The sequence below is a fragment of the Cyanistes caeruleus genome, chromosome 4 (assembly GCF_971803275.1).
Source record: "Cyanistes caeruleus chromosome 4, bCyaCae1.hap1.1, whole genome shotgun sequence".
NCBI lineage: Eukaryota > Metazoa > Chordata > Aves > Passeriformes > Paridae > Cyanistes > Cyanistes caeruleus.
Window position 1 is genome coordinate 3,082,963 of NC_141704.1, and position 9,007 is coordinate 3,091,969.

The 9,007-nt window shown below is 48.6% G+C and overlaps 1 non-coding gene across 1 annotated transcript; it reads left to right on the forward strand.

Moving 5' to 3' along the window:
• The first annotated feature begins 626 nt into the window (after nt 1-626).
• LOC111923242 (U5 spliceosomal RNA) lies at nt 627-741 on the forward strand. Its single transcript, XR_002860973.2, has one exon. It is a non-coding gene; the product is annotated as a U5 spliceosomal RNA (small nuclear RNA).
• Nucleotides 742-9,007: the final 8,266 nt, after the last annotated feature.

Genomic DNA, 9,007 nt, shown 5'->3' on the forward strand with positions numbered 1-9,007 from the left:
AGAGATTTTTTTTTTAATGAAAGCAAACCTTTGCAGAGAGTCCATGCCCTGGGATCCTCTAACTGAAGGCATGGAGCTGATGTGTCTCTGCCAGGAGCCCAGTCACAAAGATTATCAGCAGAAACACACAAAAAAAGTCTGGTTTTCTGTATCAGCAGGAGTCTTTCAAGATGTTGAGATCCCTGGCAGTGTCCAAGGCCAGGCTGGACAGGGTTTGGCACAACCAGGGGCAGGGGAAGGTGTCCCTGCCCAGGTGCACGGGCTGAACTTTAAGGTCCTTTCCAACCCAAGCCACCCTGGGATTCTGTGTTGGTCAGGACCAGGAGCAGAGCCAGCCCCTGCCGCTGTCCACAGCCGATGAAAGGCCCTGATGAGCTCATCTTCCTCGCCTCATTAGTATTCAGGAAATTTGCATACCCAGGGTGCACCGCGGGGCTGCTGCAAAGCCCCGATGGAAATTCCCAAATCTGCGGTGGGGACAGGCGGTGGGGACATGGGGCTGGGCTGTGTCACTGGCAGGGACCGGGCTGGGGACACCACGGGGTCAGACTGGCACCTACCTGGGGTCACCATCACCGCCAGAGGAACAGTCCTGGGGGACAGAGTGTGGGGCGGGAGCTGCGAGCATGCTCAGGTTTCTCTTCAAATCGTATAAATCTTTCGCCTTTTACTAAAGATTTCCGTGGAGAGGAAGGGCCTTGAGTGATTGGGAATTTTTTGAGGCTTTGCTGTGGCGGAGCTGCTCTTATGCTGGTCAAAAATCAGAGTAATTAGTGCAGAGTGCTGGAGGAAAGCAGCTGGATATGGACTGGGTCATAACCTAGACTCCTTAAACTGAGGGAATGAATTATCTGGGTGTAGCACTGGGGTTCTCTACCCTGGGGTCTATTGCAGTAATTCCAGAGGAGGGCACAGAGATGCTCCAAGGGCTGGAGCCCCCCTGCTCTGGAGCCAGGCTGGGAGAGATGGGCGGGTTCAGGAGGAGAAGCTCCAGGGAGAGCTCAGAGCCCCTTGCAGGGTCTAAAGGGGCTGATAAAAAAGGAGGTGTGTGACTTTTTACCCCAGCAGGTACTGAAAATACATTTTAAACTAAAACAGGGAGATTTAGGTGGGATTTTGGGTAGAAATCCTTCCCTGTGAGGGTGTTCAGGCCCTGGCACAGGTTACCCAGAGAAGCTGTGGCTGCCCCTGGATCCCTGGAAGTGTCCAAGGCCAGGCTGGATGGGGACTGGAGCAACCTGGGATAGTGGAAGGTGTCCCTGCCATGGCAGGGGTGGCACTGGATGATCTTTAAAGTCCCTTCCAACCCAAACCATTCTCTGGCTCTGTTCTTATCTCTGAAGCATACCCTGGTGCCAGGGGAAAAAGGTAGCTCCTCCTAAAGGGATGTACATCCAAAATTATGGCTAACATTTGCCAAGTTAAGGTTGTGTGTACACCAAAGTGGCACCTTTATCTTGAATTCAGTGTGCCCACTCTTTGGGACTGTTTTCACCATAATTAATTTTTAAGGTTAGGAAAGGAAGACTTCAGACCATTCACACCCCTCTCCTTCAAGAAATGAGTTTCCTGCCTTTATTTTTTGCTTGCCTTCATTTCCTGCCTTCATTTCCCCTGCTTTTGAAAGGAGCAAAATTTTCTGTTTGCACAAGTGAGACCCAGGGTGACAAATTTTCCCTCCCAGAAAACCCCTCTATCTCTGGGGGAAGTGTGGCATCTGTCTGAGAGCACAGGGAAATGTTTTTGTGTGTTCAGAACAACCCAGAGACAGGGCCTGCTGCATTAATTGGGACACTGAGCAGAGCACTGAATTTATTTGGAATAATAAAGGGAAGTGTCCCGAGTGGGAAGTGTCCAGGGCATTCTACAGACCCTGAATGAGATGCCTGGCTTGCAGGGTCCAGGCTTGAAGTGTTTGGCTGCCAACAGATCATTGCTGGCATCTTGGCAGTGCTGTAAATACCACAGACATCCGATCTTTTCCTTTGGCTCCTGCCCTGGAAGCCCTGCTTGTCATAATCTCTTGATCATTCTCCACAGACACAATTTGGATGCATTTGTGGCTGTGGTTGTGGCAACCTTGCTGTTCTGGAGGCTGTAAAATCACCTTGAAGACCTGCATGGACATCCCTGGTGAGTGGAAAAGGCTGGAGGAAAAGATGCTTGGGTTTACAGGCTGTTAAAAATGGAAATAAACCGTGTTGCATTGGATCTGTGGGAGGCAGATGATTGTTCTCTGCAAAGGCAGTTTGGAGGGAGAGAACATTCCCACATCTGCTGTGGGACCTGCAAACAGTCCCTGTATGGCAGAGAGTCAGAGCCACTCATCCCTCACTTGAGTGGGACGAGGTGGAACAAAAAAAGAGGGGAATTTGCATCACCAGGCTCACATTTTCCCTACAGCTTTGTATGATTTAGGCTTCCAAACCCAGCCTGGCTACCCAAAGCAGACTCCTGCTTTTAAACAGCACTAAAATTAAGGGGCAGAGATTCCTCCACAGGATGCCTGGGATGCTCAGTGCCAGTGCCCCAGCCAAAATTAACATGCAACCTGCAACCAAGAGCCTGCCAGTGACAAGCAGCAGCTTTGAAGGTCACCTTGCCTTCAAGTAAATAAATACATTGTAAATAAGAAATCAGGCAGCAATGAATAAACCAGAGATGTTCCACTGGCTTGGACTTGATTTTTTTTAAAATATATATTTCTTCTCTGCTCTTTTCACTTTCACATCCTCAAAGGTCTGTGCTAATAGGAGACCCCCTCTTATTGCTCATGCACACTGCAGCACCCTGGCCTGGCTCAGAGGCCCTGAGAGCAGCCCAGAGCCCAAGCTGGGAGCACAAATCCTGTCATGCCCACAGCTGATGGCTGTAATGAGACCTTCTGTCAGTGCCAGCCCATGACAGGTGGGAGGATGCTCTTCAAATACTGGTTTTGCCTCTTAGACCGCAATCTTCGCCTTTTACACCACAATTCTTGCTAAAGGGACATCGTGGTGCCAGGTGTTTGTTTTCCGTGCTCTTCCCTGCTGAGCCTAATGAGATCCTGGCTCTGCAAGCTCAGAGTTGACTTTTTCCAGCAGTTCCTGCAGCTTGGCCACATGGCCAGGGAAGAGACAGTCTGAAATGACGCGGGGAGCTGCGCCAGAGCTATTTCTGATTGTGTCAGTGCCATGCTGGACCCATCTGCTGCCTCTGAAGGGCTGCTCACAGAAGGAGGTGCAGGAGATGGAGACTTGCTTCAGCTCTTTCTTCTCGAGCAGAGAGGCCACAGCCAAGAGAGGGCTGTGCCTCACCTCTCACAGTGCCTGGGCTCCTGGGCATCCATCCAGTGGCTCTCTGCAGGCAGGAGTCTGGGCAAGCTGACGGGACAATTTCCCAGGGCTGATCTCCAGGGACACACGGGGCACGTGCTGCACTAATCGAGCCCAGTGCTGTCCCAACAGGGACAACGCTTGCTCAGGAAAATTTTTGTCCTACTCCAGGTCATAAAACTCATTTCCTGGCATCAGACTTGGAAAACAACACATGGAGGGGCATGACACTCCTTGGTGCCAAGCAGCAGAGCCTTACTGGGACTCAGTATTTTGTCCATGTCACTGGCTGCTCCCACACGTAGTCCAGCAGAAGACAGAGGTGGATGACAGGAAAGTTTTCTCCTTTTAAATAAATGCACCCTCAGAACATGCTCATATTCACAGATCCTGTCCTTTTTGGTCTGTCTGTCACTGACACTTTTGAAATGAGACCAAACAATCCAGCTGAAGTTGAAGAGGCTCAGGACAGTCAATCAACATCTCTGGTTGCTGCCATCCTTTTGTGCTGGATACATTTATATATCTATAAAAATATGGGATCCCACATATTTAAGGATCCTTCACCAGCAATGTGAAGAGGAGCTCTCCATATTCTGTGGAAAAATTCCATGTTTTCCTGCAGGATGAGCTTCACGGAAGAGCAGGGTGCCTGGAAAGCCCTAACCCTGAACCCCATCATAAGAAACCGTAACTTCTAGAAGCAATGAATGCTCTGAAAAGAGCATCCCTAAAGGAATGAGGGACAGTGGGGACAGGCAAAAGAACTTGTAAACATTCAAGGAATAAACAAAACTGTATTTTGTTATTAAAGAAATACAACCTGGTGGTGTTTTCTTTTTCCTGTTAGAGCTCCATGTCACAGTTTCTTTGCATCACAATGAAGAGGGTGCCCAGAGCAGCTATGGCTGCCCTGGATCCCTGGGAGTGCCCAAAGCCAGGTTGGATGGGGCTTTGAACACCCTGGGACAGTGGGAGGTGTCCCTATGTGTGGCAGGGGGTGGAACTGGATGGGATTTGAGGTCCCTTCCCACCCAAACCATTCCATGATTCTGTGATAATAAACCCTTTCCCCATGACTTAATATGTGTGATGGCCAGCACTGGGAACAACCAGGCTGATCTACTCCTGCTCACTCCTCACCTCATGGACACATCCATCACCTCAGGCTGGTCCTGCCCCTCAGCTCCTCACCTGCTCACTCCTCACCTCATGGACACATCCATCACCTCAGGCTGGTCCTGCCCCTCAGCTCCTCACCTGCTCACTCCTCACCCCATGGACACATCCATCACCTCAAGGCTGGTCCAGCCCCTCAGGTCCTCACCTGCTCATGGACAGGTCCATCACCTCAGGCTGATCCAGCCCCTCACCTGCCCACTCCTCACCTCATGGACACATCCATCACCTCAGGGTGATCCTGTCCCTCAGCTCCTCACCTGCTCACTCCTCACCTCATGGACACATCCATCACCTCAGGGTGATCCTGTCCCTCAGCTCCTCACCTGCTCACTCCTCACCTCATGGACACATCCATCACCTCAGGGTGATCCTGTCCCTCAGCTCCTCACCTGCTCATGGACATATCGATCACTTCAGGCTGATCCAGCCCCTCAGCTCTTTCCGAGCACTGCAGTGAGATCTTCCCACCATTGTCACTTCCAGCACAGGAAGGACAATGAGGACCCCAACAGAAATCACAACCCACCAAAGCTCTCCGTTCCCTTCCCTGCAGCTCTGATGGGGTGGCTCCAGACCTGACCCTCCCTACATGGGTGGCAGTGCCTGTGTCCCCAAAACTCCAAGCAGGAGTTTTCTCCTAGAAAGTGAAAACTGGCTGGCAGGAGACCAGATGATCTTGTCCTGATTTCCTCACAATTGACTCTTCCCCAATTAACATGATAATTGTTACCCCGTGGGCCAGACATGATTAATCAGCAATTTTCCTCTTCCTTCCTTCCATTATTTTTTTTTCTTTCTTTCTTTTTTTAAGAGCATCTGGGAAATGTCATTCTCTCCTCCAGTAGAGTTTGAAAGCTCTTCCATCTGGACAATCAAATTCCCGATGTAAACACAGAGAAAGGAGGGACCAGAAGAGTGGGATCCCCAGGGAACCCCTCCACACCCCCCTGTCCCTGCCTGAGGTGACTTTCTCTCCCTTCCCTCATTGTCCTGGCCTTTAGGAGCAGAGCCAGCCACTCCGCTGAAGGGGAACTGAATAAGTGACTGTAAATTAAAATTAACATCCAGCAGCAAGGAGTACAAAGCCATGATTAATGACTTTTTAATGCTCCACTGTTCCACACTCAGAGCACTTTGTTTTAATGGTGCGTGCGGGGCATGGGGGATGAAAAGTGTGTGGATGTGAGGACAGAGCTTTGCACACACATCCCAGGAATTCTCACCATTAAGGGGAGATAATCCAGCTCTCTTTAGCTCAGACTCACACAGAAAAGCCTCATATCCACCTCATCAATTGCATCACAACTAAAAATGGAACGGAGCAAAGTCATTAAAAGAAATGTCCTCTAACCAGCACTTACCCAGATAATTGTTTTTCTGCTTTGGGTTTAATTATAATGTGGACCAATTGATTAATTGAGTAAGTTTCTATAACCTCCTCCACCCTTGCCATAAGGAAGGCTCCAGTCAGACTTGCTGAATGATAATTATTTGTCTTTCAGCCCTTTTCAGAGTTACAGCTTCTTCAGGGCCATGTCCATGGGTAACACTTCCAGCTGTTCATCATTCCATGTGTTGATATGTGCCAATAATTCCCCACATCACTTGGCTACAGGAAAACTTAGAAAAGCCATGCAGGCAGCAATCATTCTTAAACAATCCTTTTTTATTTCTTCTTTTTTTTTTTTTTTTTTTTAATTAAAAATTGCCTCCCAAAAGCATTTTCAAATCACTTCTATCCAGGAATATGATCACACCACACTGAAGTTTATCCAGTGTGACTCCAGCCAGCACCTAGTGACATGTTGTGATTTGCAGCAGGGATGATCAAGGTCAAACTGGATGAAACTGTGTTCAAGTGAGACAGTGAGACAGTTATTAGTAAGTGAGATGGTTATTAGTAAGTGAGATACTTATTAATGATCCCCTCAGCTCTTGGAATAGCTACTCCACCTGCTGTTCTGTGATGCAGAGTAGAGCTTTCCTCATGATCCAGTCTGGATTAAATTTTGGAAAAAAGGATCAGGTGATTTCAGGCATGTTCTTGACTGGAATAACTGAGATTATCAATTCCTTTGAAGCAGCTTTTCCCCTTGGGAGGAAAGGGCTGGATGATGGGTTCATGTGGTGATGCCCACACGTAGACTCCTGCAGCTGCTGAGATGAGCCCCATCCTTCCACTCAGGCTGATCACACAACCTTTGGCTTTGGCAATCTGGTTAAAAACATTTCTGCTCAATAATGCACTGCAAAAGGTCTCTGGTAAATCCAGGTCCCTGCATTTCCCTACGGATAAATTCCCACTAAAGGAATAATCTGCATCAAAGACAGACTGTTAGAAAGAGAGCAGCAACACAACAGCATCAAACTTGGCAAGTGGCTCCTCCAGGAAACCAAGGCATTTTGAATTTTACTGCTCCCCACCACACTGACCCTGCTGAGGTTTCTTTTTTTTATTTTGCAGGGACAATTACAGGGAGATTTATACCCAGGAATATTGCTTGACACAAATTGAATGGTGGGTATAATTATGTATAAAAGCTCTCTTGTTACAGAAAAAAAAATATAATAATCTGGTTTGTGGGTTAAAAAAAGGAAAACAAAACCAGTCTATTCCACAGTCAGACAGAGGAGATGTTTGTTAGTGCTGCTATTGATCAGTAACTATGGCAAAGCCCTGAAAGCTCTAATATGGGTTTAGTACAAGGAGTAACTGAATGATCTCATTGGAGGATTCATGATCCAGAACAGGATCTGAGCTGCTGATGGTCAAATCTTTGACCCCCTCTGCTCTCCTTGTAAACATCTGCTGGTAAAAACTCCTTCACAGTCTCTTAGCACAGCTGGTAGCCCTGGACTCACAGCTGGCTCCTCTGGAGAGTGCAGAGGTCCAGCTGGTCTTTCTGGAAGGGAGGCTCTTCTGGAGCGTCCCACGTCGTTCTGGATGGCAGAATGTGCACAGCTCTGCTTCCATCCCAGCTGGGAAAGCTGACAGCACCGGGAACTCTACCAAGCACAGGAATAGCAAACAGGATGCTGTGATGGCTGACAAATGCAGGGAAATATCCAAAGGAGGCAAATCACCAGCCCGTATATCCCATAAACGTGATGGTACCAGGATTTTTGAATCAATAGTTCACTGCCACAGGCTGTCCTATCTCCCTACAAAAGCAGAGCTCATTTGGGATCTACTTGTGGCCTTTTTCAGAGCTCAATGCCCTGACACACTTGTTAAGAGATTTTGGGTTTCTCCTTGGGAAAACTTTGGCAAAGCAGGAAGACACATTCCATGAGTGGTGTTATTTTCATGGCGCTGTTGCTGATGGTACCAGGAACGGTTTGCAAACAACAGGAGCACTTGTTGCAGGGTAAGAGGCTCATCACTGGTTTGATGAAGCCTGAAAACACATCCCATGTCCCAACACAAGCTGCTGCTGTGCCCGAGCTCAGGAATCCCTGGCAAGGACTGAGGACAGCTTTTCTCTGCCGTGCTTTTACCAAAGCTTTGGGTCTTTGGAGTAAAATCATAATCCTCCCACTTTTTCTGGTGGGGAAGGCACCTGTGCCAACTCACTGCTGCTCTCCCTCCACCTCAAACCATTTGTGCTGATACTGCTCACTCACATCCACACACAGACGTGATCCTCTCAATTCTCCCTCGTGAAAATGGAAAGTATCCAAAGGCACCTGGGAGACACAGGATGGATGACGAGTCTGGCACATCAGATCCTGATGACTGAAAAATGCAGAGGACTCCTGAATTTCAGAATTCTCATCCCTGAACCTTTCTCCCTGCTGTCTTGTTCAAGATCTCTGGATGTTTCGGGAGAGAGACGACGTGCCAAAGTGGAATGGTTTGCACTTCAATGTAAGCTGAATTCATCCTGAATTCTGGTTTCTCTAATTTTCCTGTAAGTGTCAACTCCATCCATATATTTATGCACAGACATGACCTCCCTGACAACAAACCAGCAAAGTTACAGAGATGGAGAATGCTGAGATCACAGAATCATAGAATCATGGAATGGTTTGGGTTGGAAAGAACCTTAAAGATCATTTAGTTCCAACCCCCTGCCATGGGCAGGGACACCTTCAACTATCCCAGGTTGCTCCAAGCCCTGTCCAGCCTGGCCTTGGACACTTCCAGGGATGCAGGAGCAACCACAGTTTCTCTGGGTAAGCTGTGCCAGGGCCTCCCCACCCTCACAGGGAAGGATTTCTTCTTAAAATGCAGTCTTACCCTACTCTCTGTCATTAAAGCCATTCCCCGTTTCCGTGCCTCTACCTCACCCCCTGTTCTCTGTCTCTGCAGGAGCCACCAAACCTTCACCTGCTGCTCCGACCCTGTTTATCACCCCTGCCTTAACTTCCCTTTCTATTCCAGTCCTCCCCTGCTAACCAGGGGCCTTGGTGGCTGCCACTTGCCCAGGGATCTGCTCCTGCAGAAATGCTGTTTTGTGTTATCCATTCATCACAGCCGGCAGCAGATCTGCCGATTGCACGGCCAGATC